This window comes from Phyllostomus discolor, chromosome 1 (assembly GCF_004126475.2).
Source record: "Phyllostomus discolor isolate MPI-MPIP mPhyDis1 chromosome 1, mPhyDis1.pri.v3, whole genome shotgun sequence".
NCBI lineage: Eukaryota > Metazoa > Chordata > Mammalia > Chiroptera > Phyllostomidae > Phyllostomus > Phyllostomus discolor.
This window is the reverse complement of record NC_040903.2, coordinates 205,076,757-205,098,863: the sequence shown is the minus strand read 5'-3', so window position 1 is coordinate 205,098,863 and position 22,107 is coordinate 205,076,757. Positions and strand designations below refer to the sequence as shown.

The 22,107-nt window shown below is 39.7% G+C and overlaps 1 protein-coding gene and 1 long non-coding RNA gene across 3 annotated transcripts in view; one reads left to right on the top strand and one right to left on the bottom strand.

The window, feature by feature from the left end:
• The window catches only part of LOC114492138 (leucine-rich repeat transmembrane protein FLRT2-like), a 128,294-nt gene that overhangs the window by 13,655 nt on the left and 92,532 nt on the right, over window positions 1-22,107 (bottom strand). The gene's annotated exons all lie outside the window — the stretch shown is intronic.
• LOC118497680 lies at window positions 1,575-21,622 on the top strand. Its single transcript, XR_004900201.1, has 4 exons — window positions 1,575-1,780; window positions 13,498-13,507; window positions 15,481-15,486; window positions 21,609-21,622. It is a non-coding gene; the product is annotated as an uncharacterized LOC118497680 (long non-coding RNA).

Below are 22,107 nucleotides of genomic sequence, written 5' to 3'. Positions count from 1 at the left end.
CCCCTAGTTCAAAGCTTGCTCAACCCTGTATTATGAAGAGTCAACCCTAGTCTAACACAGTGCCCTTATGTCTTGGGTGGGAGAGATATCATCTGAAATCCAATAGATTATGCATTCTCAAAGAGGGTTTTACCATTGCCAATGGGAAAAAAAACTGAGACTTGTGGAAAGAGGAAAGAACCTTAGATGTTCCAAGAATGTATAGCCCTCCAAATTGTCACAGTACTTAAACAAATACACAATATATCTGCAATATTACAATGTCGTGAGCAAAGGGGATATTCAGAGAAAAAAATGAGCAACCTGTTTACTGGCATCAATGATGAAAACAATGTTTTAGAGACACCACCATGGCCTACCACGCATGGAGGAATAATAAGAGCTATCACGTGCTGAGCGCAGTGTGAAACTGTGAAATGCAGGAGGCTACTTGCTTGAGGCTCGCCAACTCATCAACTCTCGTGATGAACTTATGGGACAGACATTATCATATTACCATTCTAGTGATGTAGAAACTGAGGCATAAAGTGTTTATGATGGGGCACCCTGAAAAAATGAAATTATCTTCTAGGGTGTGGGTCCCTTAGTACAGGCTGTCCCTGCTTCGCGAGTATTCTAGAAACCCATCTGTACTGGTGTACCAGCTGGCGTCGTTGTAAGAGGCTGTGCTTGGCCTCAGGGCATTTTTTTTTTAGGACTCTTCCAGCCTGTTTGCCCATTTCATGATGGGCAATTTACCAGCGCACCTGCCACGTCACACTGAGTGTTCAGGAGTTTTTGACCAAAAAGAGGGTGACTCCTTGCCTCACCCCTCTTTCTTCTGGATCTCACCTTGAGCAACGTTTTTGTTTCCCTTAATGAAAAAAGTCCTCAAAAGGAAACATTTTGCCAGTGTGGAAGAGATGAAACAACAAATAGATGAAGCACCCAAAACCCAACAAGTTCAAAACCTTTTGAGAAGTGGAAAAAAGTGTCTCAATACATGTATTGCATCAACTGGAGAAGACTTTGTAAGCAACTGAAGTTTAAATATGTAACAATAAATACATATTTTTTATAAACAGATTCCTGTTTTGGAGGGTCCAATCTCAGGAGTAGCTTTCCCAAAATTACTCAAACTAGATATTCAGTAGCTGGCATATATGTGACAGAAAGTTCAGTGCCAATGTTTCACTTTGTCAGTATTTTGGTCAATATGCCAGAAAATCACTGTGTGCTCGGGCCCTAGTGAAATGCACTGACTGCGCCCATGATATACGGGTTCTTGCAGCTGCTCAGTATTCTTCTAGAATTTTCACACATGCTCTTGACTGGCAGCTCTACATTTACCAAGAGATCCAAACTTTTGTACTGTGATTATAAATAGGAACAAATATTTTCTAGAAAAAAAACATAAAGGAAGAGTACAGGGAGGGAGTTACTGGAATGGAAACCTGGTTGAATGGTTTAGGAAAACATTCATGGCAAATCGATGGGAAGCAGGGATCAAGAGGGCCGAAACTTAAAACTATATTGTAGTTCTGTGCTCAGGTCACTCTCCAAGTGTTTAAGTGTTTTCATCCCAGTATAAGAATGCACACAGGAAATCAGAACTGATGCATTTGGTGGAGAAAACAATATTAATTCAATCAGTGGTTCCACAGGTGGACAAATACCTGAGCACTACACATCAAAAGCTTGGCAAATTCATGTCTACTTAAATGTTTGTGTGTATGTCTGTATAAGTTATTGTTAGACATTTAATGAGCTGTTAATTTAACTAAAACAACTTCCCAGTTATGTCCAGTTGATATTAGGTGACTTGTATACTATAGACATTTTCAAATGCATAATATGTTTCTACCAGTCTTAACACCCAGAAAACCTGTGACTTACTGAGGCAAAACTCAAGCAAAAGTGATGAGCACTGTCCAATGGAGAGAGCTTCCATTGCTGAAATATAGAATACTCCTTACTTCCAACTGTATTTTGGAATTATTGAAAGCCAAATGTAGCTGGGGGAAAACAAAACACTGGGCTCCCTAAGTGGTTTTTCTTGAAAAAATGTGAAAGAGACAGAAACAGAGATGACAGAAGTTGAAAGAGAGAGACGGAGACAGAGAGAGAGGGAGTTCGAGGTACAGGCTTAAATACTGTCAGATGGAGAGGCCTGCATTGATATTAACAAGAGAGACAAAGTAGCACCTCTGGGCCTTCGACTAGTTCTGGTCCCGGCCTGTTAGGCACCGGGCCACAAAGCAGGAGATGAGCTTGAATGGAATGCGCATGAATCATCCTGAAACCATCCTGCCACCCTGGTCCGTGGAAAAAAATTGTTCCATGAAACCAGTCCCTGGTGCCAAAAAAGTCAGGGACTGCTGTTCTAGATGCAGGCGCTGCAGGTTGCCTGAACTTTTCACCAGCTGCACTGTAATTAGACCCCAAAGAGCTCTGGGTCCTTAGAGGTGTCTTCTTTGTGACCAGTGGTGATTCTGAACCCTTCATGTCAAAGATTCAAGTTTTTGCTAACCAGCACTGACAGCCAGGCCAGGCTGGGAAGGCCAAAGCCAGGCCTCCCCTTTTACCTGGTTAATCCCTGCATTCTACCATTCAAACACACACACCCAGCAGGAAAAACTAATTTCTTCCCATTTCCCAAGCACCCTTTGAAGATATTTCTCAAGCACTGCTCTGAACTGTAGCTATTTAGAGCTGTTTCACTTATCTGCATTTCTTATTCCTTCTACCATTAGTCCAATTTTGAAAACAGTAATAACAGAGTGGGGGGGCACAAGATAGTGGCAGAATTGAAGGATCTTTCTCATACCTGCTCCCAGACCAAAGTGGAAATAAAATAAAGGGGAACCGTCACCTGGAATGACCAACCGAAGATGACCTGAAGAGAAGTCTTTTAACACAGGACAGGCAGAAAGCACCTCGAGACTGGTAGGAAGGGCACAGCAGGAAAAGATGCTGGCCTGTTCCCCCCGAGAGCAGGCTGGGGTGGTGGAGAGATAGCACAGCCTTGGGAACTTACCCCAGAGGGGAGTAAAGCCTGGACCCCAGAGAGGGCTCCCGAACACAGCGTGCCAGAGCTCAGATCAGCTGCCCAGGTAGCATCCAGTGGTGAAAGGTGGCAAGGGCAGGGTATTTATCTGTTGGAGGGAGGCGGAGAAAGAGCTACATTGCTGTTTTTTTTTAAAGGGCCAAAGCACAGGTTGTTGATTGGTAGCCACACACCTTGACCTCTGGCAAAGGGAAGGTGCAAGGCATTGCGTAGAGATGTGTAGGAACAGTTGCTGGGATCCCTGTGTCGGTCACTCACTGATATCACAGAAGACCATTTTTGTCTCGAGAAGAGCAAGCCTGCCCCTGTGGAATCAGCCTGGAGAAAAACAATGATCCCACCTTGTGGGATACTGCTCATCCCACCCTCTGGAATCCTGCTGGCCTCACCCTGAATCTTTTTTCTCTTCTTTCCTCACCCTCTATGTTATTCCTGCTGAAGAAACAACGACGTAGGCAGACTCAGGGGGTGTCAGAGACTGGTTTTGTGGTGCAACCATTCCCTATGCTTTCCCAGGAACCAGACTGGTGCTTCCCCTTCATAGAATAGCTCATAGAATCATTCTCCTAGTTTCTGGCGGACCCAAACTCTGGGCACCATAGGCCCTACCTACTTGCTTACTAGGGCTTACTTCAAGGAAATAATCCCTGATAGATTCCGGTGTGTGGCTCGTGTGTGGGAAACCACACTCACCACCTTCCTTGAATTCTGAATGACAACTGCCCCCACACAGGAGATCTAGGGGTCCCATCCTCCTGATTCAACCAGAAGTGCTTTCAGAAACAGTCAGTTCAACAGCTGAGACTGACAGCAGGGCAGCAGGCAGAGACAGGATGAAGAAGTCACCTTGAAAGTTTTGCTGACCCACCCTTGGGTCATGTACTAGAAAGAGCCAGACTAGCAGGGCTGCTGGGCTGCTCCTGTGTGCAGCCACACTTAGCAGAGGCAGCCACAAACTGTGTACCCTTTGTGCCTTCAAAAAGACTGCCGAGGGCCAGAAGAGGATGGCATCTGATACTGGCTCACACCAGCTTCAGACCACATCAGAGCAGTATTCAAAGGGAGAGCCCAGCAGGCAGACACTAAACTCTGCTGAGATGAATTCCACTTGGTTATTTTTCATTAATTTGTCTTTCTCCATTGCTTTATTATTATTTTTTCCATTTTCTTCTGTTTTTTATTTTTCCCCTCTATTTTTCTTTTATATCTCTTATTTTACCTTCTCATTTTCTTACTCTGTAGATTTCTTCTTTCCTTGCCTTATTTTTATTCTTTTTCTTTCTTTATTCTTTGTTATTCTCCTCCTCCTATTCTCTACTCTTATTGTTTTTCTTCCTTCTCCCTTCTCATAACCATTTGTATTTCCTTTCATCTTCTCATATCCTTCTTTTTTTCTTTTACTCTTCTATTTCACTTTTCTTATTATTTGCTCTTTTGTGTTGATTTTTCTCTTCTTGTTGAGTTTCTTTGTTTGTTTTTTAGTATTGTTTTGTTTTGTGCTGTCAACACCTGTACAACAGTTTGCAAGATAAGACACCCAAAACCATCTCCCCCCTCCATGGTCCATGGAAAAACTGTCTTGAGCCCTGGCTGGCATAGCTCAGTGGATTGAGTGTGGGCTGGGAACCAAAGTGTCCCAGGTTCGATTCCCAGCCAGGGTACATTCCTGGGTTGCAGGCCATAACCCCCAGCAACCACACATTGATGTTTCTCTCTCTCTCTCCCTCCCTCCCTTCCCTCTCTAAAAATAAATAAATAAAATCTTAAAAAAAAAGAAAAGAAAAACTGTCTTGCATGAAATCAGTCCCTGGTGCCAAAAATGTTGGGGACCACTGATTATAAGGATGCTGAAGGAACTTAGGAAGGACTACAAAGAACTTAGCTGGAACTATATCAACATGAAAAAGGACATAGAAACTCTGAATAAGAATCAGTTGCAAAGGAAGAATATAATATCTGAAATAAAGAATACAGTAGAAGTAGCTAAAAGCAGACTAGATGAAGCAGATGACTGAATAAGCAATTTGGAAGACAGGGTCAAAATAAAAAAAATTTTAAAAAGTCAAAACACCCAGTTAGTCTAACAAAAAGAAAAACAACAAAAAGAATGAGGACAGTTTAGAGTAATTTTGGGACAACATGAAACATAACATTACATTTCACCATTGGGTTACCAAAAGGAGAAAAAAGAGAGCAAGGGACAGAAACCCTGTTTGAAGCAATAATGATAAAAACTTTCCTGACCTGGTGAAGGAAAATCACACAAGTTCAGGAAGCACAGAGTGTCCCAGTCAGGACAAACCTAAAGAAGCCCATACCAAGGCACACCATGCTTAAAATGGCAAAGTTTAAAGACAAAGAGAGAATCTTAAAAGCAGAAAGAAACAGTTAGTTACATACAAGGGAGCTCCCATAAGGCTGTTTGCTGAATTCTCAACAGAAACACTTTAGACCAGAAGGGATTTGCATGAGGCATTCAAAGTAATAAAAAGCAAAGACCTGCAACCAAGACAACTCCTCTCAGCAAGGCTATCATTTAAAATTGAAGGAGAAATAAAGAGCTTCCCAAACAAACAAAAGCTAAAGGAGTTTATTACCACCAAAGCAACACTGCAAAAGATGTTAAAGGAACTGCTGTTAAAAAGAAGAAAAAATAGAAATTAAAAAAAGAGAATAGGTATAAGGAGAAAATATGGCAATATAGGTAGCTATCAATAGCAAACTTATATGTAAATAGATTATGCTCCAATCAAAAGACACAGGGTAGCTGAATGAATAAGAAAACACTATATATATTATTTATATATAATATATATTTATATATTATATATAGTTTATATATAGTTTATATATAGTATATATATATATAGTTATATATATAGTTATATATATTTGTGGCCTACAAGAGACCTACCTCAAAACAAAAGATTTACATAGGCTGAAAGTGAAGGGATGGAAAGAATATTCCATGCAAATGGAGGTGAAAAAAACTGGGATAGCAATACTTATATCTGACAAAAAAAAAATTAAAACAAAGGCCAAAATAAGAGACAAAGAAAGTCACTACATAAAACTAAAGTGATCAACCCAACAAGAAGATATAACCCTTGTAAACATATGCACCCAATATAAGAACACCAAAATTTGTAAAGAAAATCTTAGTGAACTTTAAGAAAAAGATCAATAGCAATAGTCAAAGTATGGGGATTTTTAACATTCCACCTGTCACCAACATATAGATCTTCCAGACAAATAATCAACAAGGAAACAGTGACCTTAAACCATGTACAAGATCAAATAGATTTTATTGATATTTGTAGAACATTTCACTTGAAAATAATAAAATACACATTCTTCTCAAGTGCAATTTGATTATTCTCAAAGACAGACCACATGTTGGGACACAAAATAGCTTTGAAAATTCAAAAAAATTAAGATCATAGCAAGCAAATTCTTGGATCACAGTGGCATTAAAGTGGAAATTAACCTCAAATTAAAAAACCCTTAAAAACATTTGAATGCATGGGGCTAAATAGCATGTTATTGAATAAAGAATGTGTTATCATTTGAGGTCAAGGAATAAATAAAAAGTTACCTGGAAAAAATACAAACAACCCAAAATCTGTGGGGCAGAGTGAAAAGAGTCCTCATAGGAAAGTTCATAGCATTACAGGCCAACAAAAAAAGCAAGAAAAATCTCAAATAAATGATCTAATCTTACAACTAAAAGAACTAGAAAAACAGCAACAAACAAAACCCAAAGCAAATTGAAGGAAGGAAATAATGAAGATTAGGGAAGAAATAAACGACATAAAACTATAAAAAAGCAATTAAAAAATAGTGAATGCAGGATCTGGTTTTTGAAAAGATAAAATTGGCAACCTTTAACCACACTGATTAAGAAAAGAAGAGAGAAGACCCAAATAAATGAAAGCAGAAAGGAAAGAGGGAAAGTAATGACTGATATCACAGAAATACAGAGGATTGTAAGAAAATACCATGAACAATTATATACCAAGATATTGGATAAGCTGGGCAAAATGGATACATTTCTAAAAACATAGAATCTTCCAAAACTGAGACAAGGAGAAACAGAAAACCTGAATAGACCAATAAATACTAATGAAATAGAAGCAGTGATAATAATTTTAAAAATGCCAACAAATAAAGGTTGTGGACTAGGTAGCTTCACTAGTGAATTTTACCAATCTTTCAAAGAAGAACTAACACCTATCCATCTCAAACTATTCCAAAAAATTCAAGAGAAGGGAAGATTTTCAAGCTCTTTTCAATAGGTCAGTATTATCCTAATTCTAAAACTGGATAAAGACACAGCAAAGAAAGAAAATCATAGGCTAATAGCACTGATAACATAGATGCTAAAATCCTTAACAAAATATTAGCACAGAAGACCCAGAAATACACTTAAAAGATCATATGCCATAATTGAGTGGGATGCAAGACTGGTATAATAAGCACAATTCAATAAATGTGATTCATCACATAAAAATGTAGATAAATAACCACATGATCATATTAATAAATGCAGAACAAGCATTTGGTAAAATCCAGTACCCATTTATGATAAACACTCTCTAAAAAGTAGGAATAGAGGCAACATATCTCAATCCAATAAAGGCCATGCATGAAAAATGCACTGCCAGCATCATACTCTATGGTCAAAAACTACAAGCATTCCCCTTCTGATTGGGAACAAGATAAGGATGTCCACTTTAAGTACCCTTATTTAATATAGTACTGGAAGTCCTAGCCACAGTGATCAGACAAGGAAGAAATAAAAGACATCCAAATTGGAAAGGAGGAATTAAAGCTGTCATTATTTGCAGTTGACAGAAAATCCTATAGACTCCACCCAAAACTGCTAGACCTAATAAATGAATTCATCAAAGCAGCAGAATATAAAACCAATATTCAGAAAATGATGACATTTTTATATACCAATAATGAACTATCAGAAAGAGAAACAAAGAAACCAATTCCATGTGCTATTGCAACAACAACAAAAAACAGGTACCTAGGAATAAATTTAGCCAAGGAGGTAAAAACCTGTGTTTGGAAAACTACAGGATACTGAAGAGAGAAATTGAAAAAGATAAAAATAAGTGGAAGCATATCCCATGTTCATGGATTGGAAGAATTAGCATCATTAATATGTCCATACTACCCAAAGTAATGTATAGATTCAATGTAATTTTTAGTAAAATTACATTGGCATATTTCACAGATCTAGAACTAATATTCCAAAATTCATATGGAACCAAGAAAGTCCTCAAATAGGCTTAGCAATCTTGAGAGGAAAAAAAAACAAAGTTGGAGGAATCACAATACTTGATATCAAGCTATACTATAAAGTCACTGTCACCAAACAGCCTCGTATTGGCATAAGAACAGATATATAAACCAATGCAACAGAACAGAGAGCCTAGAAATAAGCCCACATATTTATTGTAAATTAATATTTGACAAAGGATACAAGAGCATACAGTGGAGTAAGACAGCCTCTTCAATAAATGGGGTTGGAAAAACTAAACTGATACATGCAAAAAATGAAATTATACCACCAACTTATACCATACACCAAGACAAACTCAAAATGGATAAAAGATTTAAATATATGCTACAATACCATAAAAATCTTAGAGGAAAACATAGGCAATAAGATTTCAGAAATGTCATGTCACAGTATTTTTGTCAAAATCCTAAGTTAAGGAAAATGAGGGAAAACATAAACAAATGGGACTACATCAAATTAAACAGATTCTGCACAGCTAAAGAAACCATCTTCAAAATGAAAAAGGAACCCACTGTATGGGAGAACATATTTGCCAGTTGATACACTGGACAAGGGTTTAATCTGCAAAATATATGACTCAACACCAAGAAGACAAACAATCTATTAAAAAATGGGCAAAGTACCTAAATAAACACTTCTCCAAGGAGAACATAGTGATGGCCCAAAGACATATGAAAAAGTGCTCAACATCACTAGCCATCAAAGACATGAAAATTAAAACCACAATGAGATATCACCTTGCACCTGCCAAAAAGGCTGTGATTAATAAATCAACAAATAACAAGTGCTGGCAAGGATGGGGAGAAAAGGGAATTCCAGTGAACTGTTGGTTGGAATGCAGACTGGTACATCCACTGTGTAAAATGGTAGAGAATTTTCTCAAAAAATTAAAAATGGAGCTGTCTTTTGACCCAGTGATTCCCCTTCTGAATATATACTAAGAATCTTGAAATATCAGTTCAAAAGATACATGCAGTCCTATGTTCACAGCAGTGTTATATACAAGAGCTAAGATCTAGAAACAGCTTAAGTGTCCATCAGTAGATGAGTAGATTAAAAATTGTGGTACATTTGTACAATGGCATACTATGCAGCACTAAAAATAAGAAATTTTTACCTTTTGCATCAATATGGATGGATATGGAGATTATTATGGTAAGTGAAATAAACCAGTGAAAGACAAGTACCATGTAATTTCACTTATATGTGGAATCTAATGAACAAAATAAACTAACAAGCAAAATAGAATCAGAGGCATAGAATCATGGAATAGATTCACAGCTCTAAGAGGGGAGAGAGGGGAGAGAGCGGAGATGGAGACTGGCTGAAAGAAGGTGAAGGGATTAGCCAAAGAGCCCACATAAAGGACCCATGGACATGGGAATGGATATGGACATTGCCTAAGGGAATGGGGGAAGCTAGGTAGAGGGGGGAAAAGAGGGAAAAAGTAGGACAACTCTTACAGCATAAACAATATTTAAAAAAACAGTAAAAACAAAACATTATTCTCAATTTTAAAAATAATCCTTTATCTGTCTTGTTTCTAAAGTATTTATTTCTCCTTTTTAGTGAAGTTGTCTATCCATTTCCTCACCCGCAGCAATTTCTGCCAATGATGCTGCCCACAGCAATCATTAATCCTTGAAGTGGGACCTACTGTGAAGAACAGCGTTCAAAGACGAGCTTGTTTGTGAGCGATCAAAAGAAGTTAAACACTTCAAGTCCTCCAAAAAGTTACAGTTTAGTTGGGTAAATAAAAATAAACCTGTGCAAGATAGAACCAGAGACATGGAAATAGAGAACAATCTGACAGTGACTCGAGGGCTGGGTGAGGGGGATAATGGGGGAAAGAAGGGGAAGGGTCAAGCCAAGGAACATGTAAAAAGGACCCATGGATGAGGACAATGACAGGACTGAATGTGGAACAGGGGTGGGCAGGGCAGAGGTGAGCACATAGGGGGAAAATAGGGATGCTATGTTTAAAAACAATAAAAAAAAATAAACATGTGCAAAAGAAGTGAAATAAATTGTAACTAAAAGAGGACCTGAATAAGAGTTCGGAGACTTTTGGATCCTGGCCAAATGACAGGCATAGTCCCCTAACAGGAATGTCACATAACTTCCCTGGGCTTCGTGCCACTCATCTCTTTAGAAGGAGAAGAATTTGACTGTATCTAAACTCCTTTCCAATTACAAAATAAATGACAATTTCCAACCAGACCCACACCCTTAAAATCAACAAAAAAGTTCCCACAAAAATGTTTTGTAAAAACTAATAAGGCAGAGTGAGATAGATGTAGAAGGACAGTGTTTGAAGTTCTTGGGTTCATACAAATATGTTAAACAAAATAATACATGTAGACGTCAAGGAAAGCAGCACATTTCAACGTATCAAAATGGGCTCATGAAGATGCTATGTAAAGTCAGTCTCTTTGTGACCCAGATATCTGGGCAATTTTAATGTCTAAATGTTTCTTTGTTCTGAATCTAGGTCTCAATTATCTGCCAAAATTTGATGACAAAGGAAGAAGAAGAGGAAGAAGAAGAAGAAGAAGAAGAAGAAGAAGAAGAAGAAGAAGAAGAAGAAGAAGAAGAAGAAGAAGGAGAAGGGGAGGAGGAGGAGAAGGAGGAGGAGGAGAGGAGAAAGAAGGAGGGGGCGGGGAGGAGGGGGAGGAAGGGGAGGGGGAAAGAAGGGGACGAGATGGAGGGGAGGAATAAGAGGAAGAAGAGAAGAAGGAGAAGAAGGAGGAGGAGGAGAAGGGGGAGGAGGGGGAGGAGAAGAAGAAAATTAAAGAAGGAAAAGAAGGAACCCCTTCATCTTCTAGCAGAAGTTTCTTATCAGTCATTTTCTTGTCCTGAGCAGAGGGCTTCACTCATCAATGAACAATCAGACAGGTCATTCTTCACATGCTGGTTTTGCGCTTAACAGTTATTCAGTCAATGCCATTACTCTAGAAAGCCTTAGTACACCAGCCCTTGTCTTTCCCCTTCAGTGATGGATGCCCACAGCCTCCACTTTCCTCTTCCCTACAGACACAAGCAAAGGGGCCCCTATCTGTTGTTTTCTGGAGCTTATGCCATTGAACAGCTACCTCAGTTCCCAAGTCAGCACACACTAAGTGCAGGGCTCTCTGCTACGTGCCTCCAGGGAATTCACTCATCTATCAGTTCAAGTCCTTGCCTGCAAGTTACTTAGGAGAGAGGAAGACAAAGAATATGGATGGATGAATAATGGAAGGCAGAATGTCATAAATGCGATAAGTATACACAAAATTATAGCCAGGCAGGAAAGAGAGGAATGTTTTGTTGGGAATATCTGAAACACTTGAAATAAAAGTATCATTTGAGTTGTAAAGAAGAAAATCAAATCAAGACTTCCCCAAACCTGTAAAATAAACCTGATAGCAGAGGTGATCGTTAATCTGGCATTATGGGAGATTTTCTCTGCAATATGTCTTCCAAATAGTTATTTGTTTTATTTTATACAGGGATGAAGGGGATCCACACAGAACTCACACGCCTCAAAGGATACAGCATCCACTTACAACATTCTAGCAACTTGGTTCCTAACAAATAAATGTATTCAGTTATCAGGCAAATTGGTCATTGATGTGAATGACTGGTTCCAAAGACAAAATTATGACTAAGCTTTCCATGCCTATCTTCATAATAATTGAATGTTTTACCAAATCATAATTGTTTATACTTAATATAGAATCCCCTTAAGCTACCCTCGCTCTGGAAACTCTAACTTGACTTTGACCAACCCTGACAAAGACAAAGAGAGCAGAGAATACAATCAATCCTGATTTCTCCAATGTGTTCCCCGAGCTTCAGGGTGTTTTCAGGAAATTGGAAGTGCCATTTCGCCTTCCAGTGAAGAAGCTGGGCAGGGACAGGAGCCAGGAGCACACCGGGATTGATTCTGCAGTGGCAACTCCATCGGAGCATAGAGACAGCTTGTTTTAGCAAGAGGTTTACACTGCGAAACCAGAATAAGTGCATCATCGTTGGAAGACCATTTTGTTAGGAGTGAGCGAAGAAAATAAGATAGCTATATAGATATTTTCATGTAACATACATGTAAATTTTTACATGCACTCATGTGAACATATTATATATGCAAATACATTATGCCCACAAAATGAATTTTATTACATTTTACTGTAAATAAGAGTTTAATGACAAATTGCAGGTATGCTTAAAAATATGTCTATTGTATAAAGAACCTTTCCTTCATTCCAACCAAGAAGCACTGTTGGTCATAGAAAATGAACTCTTCTACCTGACCTCAAGGATCAACCGCTGGTAAAACCTGGTATTAAAAACATCCCATGGTAGACTCAAGAATAAATCTCCCTTTCCTTAGAACTGTACGTCAGATACAGGGCTACCCTTTGCTAGTACTATTCCTAAGAGATCCACACCTCTGTGGCTTTACCAATAATAATGACAATTATTGAAAAGTAAGTATTGGCATAGAATTTACAATTTACAAAGTTCTAACCCATATATCTCTATAAGGAAAGTTTTGTCATCAGTCTCACTTTAAAAGTGACAGGCTGAGGCTCAGGCAGTTCCCCAGATTTGTTCAAGCTCAACTAGGTAGTGGGTAGCAGAGCTGGGATTTAAGCCCTAGCTAGGGCTGTGCTCTTTTCCATGTGTGAGGTCTTTAGAGTTTTTCTCCCCAGGCCATTAATTTGTTGTGGCGCTTGCCATTCACCAGCTGCCAGGGCAGCCTGCTGTCTTCTATTTTCCAGAGGCCTACAGTCTCTCTGGGGAACTTGTGATGTTGGGCAGAATTTACATCCTGCTAGCCAGGCTGGGCTCCAAGACCTCTTTATTAGGAGCATGTTGTATCATTTGGCATTCAAAGGGGCTTGCAAGCAATGCTGACATAATGACTCAACAATGGTCTATGAGTCCATGGCAGTTCAACCCAGCCCTGATGGGTTTCCACTGCCCCTATACTACTTGCCTTGGGCCACATTCTATCAGCTGGTATCTTCCACATTTTGCTTCCTTTCGATATCACTTGACACTCCCTTCAGTACTTCAGCCTCTATTTCTGCATCTTCACTGGCTTTGTAAGCATTAGCCTCTGCCTGGTATCAACTGAACCGACTTCTTTATGAAGTTGACTCAGTGTTCTTTATTCCTACCCTTCACACTCCTGTCTATTATAGAATATGACTTCCATCTGTTTATTTGATTCCATTTTTAGTATTTAAGTGAGGGTAGTATCTATTTCTCTGGATTGATAAAGCACTAAATTAGTCATTCAATGAACATCTACTAAGCACCTGAAGTGTGCATCCTGTGCATTAGTTGAACACTTGACCTCAAATTAGGTCTTGCTTCTTGCATTCCTATAAATTATCTCTATTTCTTACTATCTGGCTCCTTATAATCAGCCTTACACACACTGAAATTCTTTTATAATTCCTCCCTAAAATGTTTACCCTGTGATTTCAAAATCCAAAATCCAAAGGACTCTTTCGATCTTTCGTGTTGACTTCCCTGCAAGGATTGGTATTCCTGACTACTTTTCCTTTCCCTGAACTCTCCCCTCCATCACTTTCTCTGATATCCTTGTACTCTTCTCACCACATCTGTTTCTTACCCAGCCCCTCAATGAGGACAGTCCCCAGAGTTCCAGCCTTACCTGCCTTCTCTTCGATACATGATGACATGCTGGTGCTTAACTCTTCAGAAAGCCAGATCCCAAATCTTCAACCAGTTCCAACATCTGAACAGAGATTCAGTCCTGTATTTCCATGACCATGGACATGAACAGCCATTCGTCCATTTGGAACTTCCAACCAAATCTTTCAGGCCCTTCTTGTGACTTCTCCATTTTGACCAAAGGCACTGACAGCCTCTCTGTTACCCACAGTAAAGAGGTCACCACCCCTCCTAGGTCCTCCTAACTTACCACCAAAATGAGTCACTGGTGATGACAATCCTTTCTTGAAAACTCCCTCTTTGCATATATATTGGTTCTGCCATAAGTGAGCTGAACTTGCACTTGCCTTATACCTCACAGTCTCCAGTATCACTTTAATGTCTTACAGTTAAAAATCCTGAAAGTATCATTGTAGTGCCCGACTCAAAAATTCATCTGTACTGCCTCTGAGGGTAATGTCATTTCAACTCTTCTATTGCTAGATGCAGCCTATCTATTTATTGTGGTCTCAGATTTAAATCCTAGATTCACCACTTTCTAGCTGTGTGACCTTGAGGGAGTTACTTACCCTTCCTGTGACCTGGATTCCTCATTTCTAAAATATACATGCATTTGTTAACCCACTGAAGAAAGAAAGGTTTAATGAATAATTATAAACTAAATATCTAAGGTGCAACATAAAGAGGAAATTATTTTATTGTTCATAGCTTGTTATACCTACTTGTTAATTCTTCAACTTTAATCAAGTCTGTAGCTCTAATTTTGTTAGTTCAGTGTGGTGCAGAGGGAGATATGTAAGCTTGAGAGTTAGAGAAACCAGTATTCAATTCCTGAATATTCTAATGAGTACCCCTATGCCACTGTGAAGTCATTTAATATCAGAGTCGATGTTTCCTCCTGGTGAACAGGGACAAAAATACTTACCTTACAGGGTTACTTTAAAAATTAGGAGTAGCAGTAGGTTGTGTCTGTGATAGCGACCAACTTGATTTTCATTAAGATCATTCTTGAGAATGGTTTAAGGAAATAGCTACCATCTCTGACACTGGAAAATATTTCAGCTCATTGGATCAAGAGTGTTTCGTGGCTCCAAAAGTTGTCTGCATTTGTCTGAATTTAAACCAAAGACCCATTTTTCTTATTTCATCTTAGTGCATGACTGCACAAAATGCCTCGCATATGATTAAATCTATTGCTCAACACTACTTTTTAAAGAAAGACTCTCTGAGTAAAGTCACAGATTACAGAGACCTGGGTCTTTGTCTGAGCTTTGTCACAAAATAGATGTGTGGCCTTGGGGAAAGTCATTTCATTTCTCTGGACTTGAACATTTTTATAATGCCTATGGTTTCTTGCAGCTAAAAAATTACATGAGCTCCAGAAATGGACTGACACCTACTGTGTCCGACTGAGAAACGTCTTTAAGATTTGAAGAATTTAGTGCATCTGAATGTCACCCTCAGAAGCTAAGCTCTATGATGAATGGAATGGACATAAAGTGTTGATGAAGATGGCAGAGGAGACTTGGTTTCCTAAAGCAGCTTCCAGTGTCGTTTCTAGTAATATCACTTCAGCACTGCAACCCACAATCACATGAAATCAAAGGAAGCTTAGAACTCCAGTAGAATGCTGGCACTCAGTTAAGAAACCTGTTTAACTCTGGGATAAATAAATGTAGTAGGGTGGACTTGTGTTTCTAAACATTTTCTTTGGCATAAATGAACTGTGGGCGAATATTAAGCAAATCACGTAATTTTTTCAATCCAAAAAGTCCTTACCACATGGTTATAAAGATGAAATGAGGACACTTAGGCAAAGCCTTTATGTAACAAAAATGGTCTGAATGGAGTAAGAGCTCAGCAAATGGTCACCGTTATATTTATCATTAGAACAATCTCTGTCTATATGAAGTAACCAGCCTAACAATTTTGAATGAAACAACTGAAATGAAATTGTGACGAGTGGAGACAAGCCATTAAAGGAGTCTAAAGTGGAGGGAATCAAGAGTTTATTTCTCAACTGCAGACAGATATATTTATACTGTAAGTAAGCCAATATTGCTGGTGTAAAAAATGCCAGCAGAGAATATCATCTCTGCAGACCCACTCAGCTTTAACATCCTGCCAGTAGGTATATAATTCTAAGCCACACATCTTACTGTATAATTCGTTGGTGCCTTCAGGTTTCTGCAGAAGCAGAAATGACTGGAGACAACACACGGTGTCCCTCTTAACAGACAAGGCTTGTGACAAGTTCTTCATACCCTCTACGTATCTTAAGTCAAATGCATTTTGCCATTTCTGGTATTCAGCTTTAAACTATGAAAATAGCGTGGTTTTAAAAAAAATAATCTCACAGACTTTTGTCATTTTGCTGTGAATGTGAGCCAGAAAATCGAGTAGAAAATATTTAAAAACCCAACTTACAATGCATTTCCACGATTAGGGATACCATTTGTCTTTTAATAGGAATCCTTACACTTCGTTCTAATCTGAATACTCAAGGAGTTTGGGTCATCACGTAAAGTTGGCAATGTCACCCTGTGTGTGTGGCTTGGGTTTGGATGAAAAATAAATGGTGCTAGATATCATTTATTCAGAGCTAGCTACTGTATCAACTGTTCTACATGCCTTCAATTCTGACAACCACCGTGTGCGTTAGACTAACTGTCTCTGTTTACAACAGTAGACACCAATGGCCATAAAGTGTAAGTTATTAACAAGGCAAATTGGCGAGTCAGTGGCTGAGCCATGTTTTCAGAATAAGTCAATCTGATTCCAGTCTGAGTTCTTAATCCCCACCACTGTCCAAAGCCTCCTTCTTTATGGGAATACCGTTTCTAGAAAAGAATTCCTTATTTTCATGTTGACAACCCAGATAATAAAAGGTGTAACTTTTGATAATATATGCTGTGTTCTAGGTGTGGGATACAGCACAGTGAGTAACGACTGTCTTTTTGGACATTGGTGATGGAAACCCAAAAAATCACCCATCTCCATTTTACACGGGGAAAGTGCGTTTGGACTAGCAAACTGTCAAAGTGTTTGACTTTGACATAGTGGCTACCACACTTTTCATGATGGTGACATTTCGTTAGAACTCCTCTTTAGGATATTTCTTCATATGCTTTCTTTGTAAGATGGCTCAGGTTTTGAGATTGTGAAGTGTGAAAGGGATGTTCTTCAAATCATTTTAATAGTTCTCCCAGCCTTCATAAGAATAGACACATAGCGACTCTATGAGCTTTTATGTCAGACTAATATGTGACCAGCAAATAATCCCAAACACAAAATTTGTGTAAAAATAGTAATGGGTAACCAAGAGATTTTTAGGAAAATCTGTTCTGCTGATTCTTGTAAAATGCGTATTGTAGTGTTTGAGCAAAGCTTCTTTCACACACTTCAGAACTCCACAGCTCTTTCTGAGGCTTATCGTTAAGTCATCCAAACGTAGAGATGGACAAATTGGCCATTACCTGAGCTGCTGCTGAGTGGAGACCTTATCCCGCAAGGAGCCTGCCATGTGCTCCGTGCCCCATGTGCTCTGTTCCCACGTCCTCCAAAAATGTGTACTGGGCACCTGTTGGGTTAAACACCTTCCTCAGCGCTGAATGAGGTACAATGGACAGAACAGGTGCTCTGTCTCCAGGGGCCCAGACAAAAGGCAGACCCAGGAAAAATTAGAATACAGAGGTGCTATAAATAAAAGTGTTTTTAAGTTCTATTAACTGCACCAGAGGGGTCACAAGATGGACAGGTGTGATTCAAGAGGCTTTGGAGGGAGGTACACTTGAACTATACTTGAGAGTCAAATGTATCACCAGGCAAAGGCAAAAGTAAATGTCAAAGAATAAAAGACCTTGAGCAAAACTACAGCTGTATGAGAAGCTTGAGATCTCCTGGAGGTAGCCTGAGAGCTGGCTTATTCATTTTAAATTTATATATCTAAAATAAAACACATGCCTGAGGAAGAAATATTGGTAGGAATGCCTGGGAGAAATGTGTGGTGTGACATAACATGTTGCATGAAGAGTTTGAACGCCATATTGAAAATAATGGCAATGGGATATTTTTTGAGAATAAGATAGAGCCACAGACAGGCATTCTTAATAGAGTAGCCTTTGTCCTACAGTGTGTAGGACAGGTTCGAGTGGTGGCAAACTGGAGGAAGGATCCAAGTCATGTGAGAGCTGGTAAAAGAGAGAAGCAGACACAGGCGAGAGAGCATGTACGGCAGGGACTACCAAGGGTGGCTGAGTAAATGCAGGGGAGTGAACACACAAAGGAGGCAAAAATGGCAGCAATGACCCAGGCCATGTGTTTGCGGAATACCAGCAGGTGCCTGAATAGATTTTTGATGATAGAAATTTAACTCTCCTGGAAAACAGGCTTATGCAGCAAACAGTTGCTGAATGAAAACAAAACTAACAAAGGCCCATACTACCCAAACCAGGGATTTTAGCAGACTGAGCTGGCATATTTTTATATTTGATTAGGAAAACATTGCGTCAATACGGAGTTTTAATATGTGGTTGTAATGATAAGAACTCCCTTAAGTATATATTGAAAATTTTATCTAGTTAGACTTCTTACCAAGAAAAAGAACAAATGGAAATATCAGTTGGTGTGTGTGCTAAAATGATATCTGATTTGAAGCATAACATTGAAAATTATTTATTCTTAACTTTGTATATAATAATGAATATAAAGCTTGTGTAATGTGCTCTAGAGCATATATTCTCTATTTGCTACAAAAAAAATAATGTAAACCTAGAACCTGGTTTGCTAATGTCCAGCTAGATCCTCACATATGAGCATCTTTAGCAGCATCTACAAAACACTGAGAGCAAAGTCTCAAGTATAAAACCAATTCGTTCCTAAAAATAACCTGACTCGAGTCCTTCTAATAGTTCTCTCAGCTCGCCCTGTGGGTGCAGACATCGCTGCATTCTGTCTGAACCTCTCAGTTCAGATCAACGTGCAGCCGTCAAATAATCACAGAACAGAATTTCTGGCAAACTATGGGAATGGATTACCAAGGGATTTCAAAGACATAGATGTTTTCAGGTTTATAAAAAGATTCCCTTGATTTTCAAAAACAGTAATTAATATACACATCCAGGCTGAGGTTATAATATCTCCGTCATCAAATATCTTAAACATTGAGTATGAATTTGTCCTAAAGGCCAGGCAGTCTTAGGGCTAGTTAACTTATTAAGAGGCAAGTAAACAGTGAGATACCCATGGAGTCAGGCTGTGGTGAGGTCCTGACTCCTCCACTCCCAGGAGGCTGAGGTGTAAACTCCGAACAACCAAGAGAACACTCCTCACAGGGTTGAACACGATGTGCTGTCCCGTACATCACAGCGCTTGGAAAGCACAGAGTAAACATAGATGCTCAATAATCATCAGGCGCCATTATTCTTCTTTTAGTTTGACTTCCATTCTGCCCTCAGTGGACATTTTAGAGGTTGCACGTGTAATCAGGAAATACAATTCCTACATTTTAAATTGCTTGGTGTAAATGGGAAAATTTAATTCAAATTGTGTTCTGGTTTTATCAGTGCACAATTGCTTTGTTTCATCTTTTAAGCACCAAGATCATCTAATATGTAAGATGGATGCATCAACAAATTTACCAGGAGTGTGTGTGTCTCTTTCGTCCCCTTAGGTGCTCTGTTGAGTTTAACGAGTGAACGTGGAATAATGGCATGGGCTCTGAGACACCACACGGAGTAAGAACATGAGTTTATTAAACATATGTGGGCTCCTTAGCAGTGGAGTCACAGTCTGTCTGGGTCTCCAGGAGAACCTTGCACAGTCAGCCCTCAGTGGAAGTGGGTGAGGAGTCAGCACACAGAATGAACACATGTGCTACTTGAGGAACACTGCAGAGTCAGAAGTCTGCCTGACCCGGCTAAGACGGCGGGCTACTGGTCTGGGAGCCCTCTGTCCCAGCACAGCGCCTGGAGTGGGGCAGAGGTTTAGTAACTTGTTCGGAAGAATTACAGCCTCAACCCAGGGTTTGTCTTCATAGAATAAGGTGTGTAACTCTTGATATAATAACCAAAACCACCTATTATTTCACGTAAAATTTCACTTGTTATCACTGTTTCTCAGTTCATTTCCAAAGAGATTTACAAATAATGAATACAAGTTAACCAAAGTATTATGATTATATTTTCTGATTCGGTCTCTGTCTAATGTATCATAAATGACAAGACCAAGAGGAAATCACAAACAGTGTTCCAGCAGATATGAGATTAACCCAGACTCACACTTCAGCATCGGAAGAGATACATTTTCCTAAGTGCTCATCAGAAGTGTAGGTGGATGAACTATAACAAATTCTGAAGTAGAGAAGGACCAGGAACATTCTGAAGGAAAAGTGACACCTAAACCAATAGTGTGCAGGGGGAAGCGCTACTCTGACTAGGTAACTACACTGGTATTTACTGGAGACTAAACAACATGGATTCCACAAGTGCAAAATAATAATCTCAAGGTACGTGTATATATTTCAAAGGTATTTGTGGGAACACACAATTTAGGAAATAGAAGAGAATATGAAGATTCCAGGTAAATCCCTCGTATGAAAAGACTCAATTGACATTTTACCCCCAATGCTGTCTTCAGGTAGGAGAAAGAGGAGAATCCTATTACCTGCTTCATTTCTGCCCACCTTCTGTATCCTCCTCAACCATTCTTCATTTCTCTTCATCATTAAAACGTATCAGCTTTCAACCAATAAACTTACTCAGATAAACACAATGTAGTTTTGTTTTAAAATAAGCCTTTACTGAGTACATCAACAAGGTACTGTATAGTGTAGAGTGAATGTGCAGCTAACAAAGTGTGCGACATGACAGGTCCCAGAGGACGAGTGATGGGGAGTCTCCCAGCCCCTCGCGGTCCCTTGTCAGCGAGAAAACACTGAACACAAACCAGCAGCAAAAGGCATGACTCAAACGGGAACAAATCATCAGGATCAGCTTTCGGTGAAGACGCGCTGGTCCTCTGAGGGATGCCCGGGGGAGGCGCCTTCACCTTGCCTCTTAAAGGTCATAACCACACCCCAGTGCGTGTGTTTGCCGGTGTGCACCCGTGTGTTTTACACATGGATAAAATGCCTGTTGCGGTGACCTTGCTTTGTGCTCTTCTGGTGGGCGTGCTGCTAGAAAATGAGACACTTAACACAACAATCAGATTTGCGTGTTATACCGACTGCATCATATGTATACAAACTTCCTCCCCACAATCAGTGACAGGCATCCCCGAGCCAGCATGGTCTTTCAGCCTGCTGAAGAAGTCAGAGAAGAGATTAAATGACAGATTTCTATATTAGTATTTTGACTTAAAAGAGCATCAGGCAAGGTTTGATGAGAAGATTAAGAACTAGGAGGGATCCTTTCAGTGTTTGCGTATGTATCTCTTTACCCAGATGGGCACTCTATCCTGCTCTGCCCTCCCACACAGCTGGAAAGGTAAATCATGAGCAAAACCATTCCTCTCGCCTTCAGAAGGGAAACTTAATGTCTCCTTGCTATGGGCTGGAGAAAGAAGCCAATGGAAATGAGCCACTTCACTGTCAGAAGTTGCAAGGGGCCCTGAGCTGAGGTTGGCTGGTGTAGGCAGCATCTGTGCCTGGGTACTGCCACAGAGGTGCCTGTGTCTGGGATGGGTGCTGTGCTCACACGGACAGTGTGTTCTCCTCAGGGGGGAAGGAAGTTCTGGCTCCCTGGAAACCTCCACGGCCATTGTGATCTGCGCTGGCAGGAAAAGGAGCCGTGACCTTCACCACTTCATTAACTTACCAGACTGGGCACACAACACTGGTTTTTTAACCTCAGAAAAATGTGTCTAATATATTTTCAACCAACATCCAGATAACTAGAAATTGCAATCTTTTTCGTAGAGTAGAATGTTTTCCCCTTGCTACACAAGGAAAATAGGCCGGGGAGAACAGTCCTGTCTCGGCCTGTGATTGTCTCACGTGATGGGCCGTCAATGCATCTGACAGTTTCCAGGAAAGCCCGGGGCCTCTCCATGATCAAACACATCT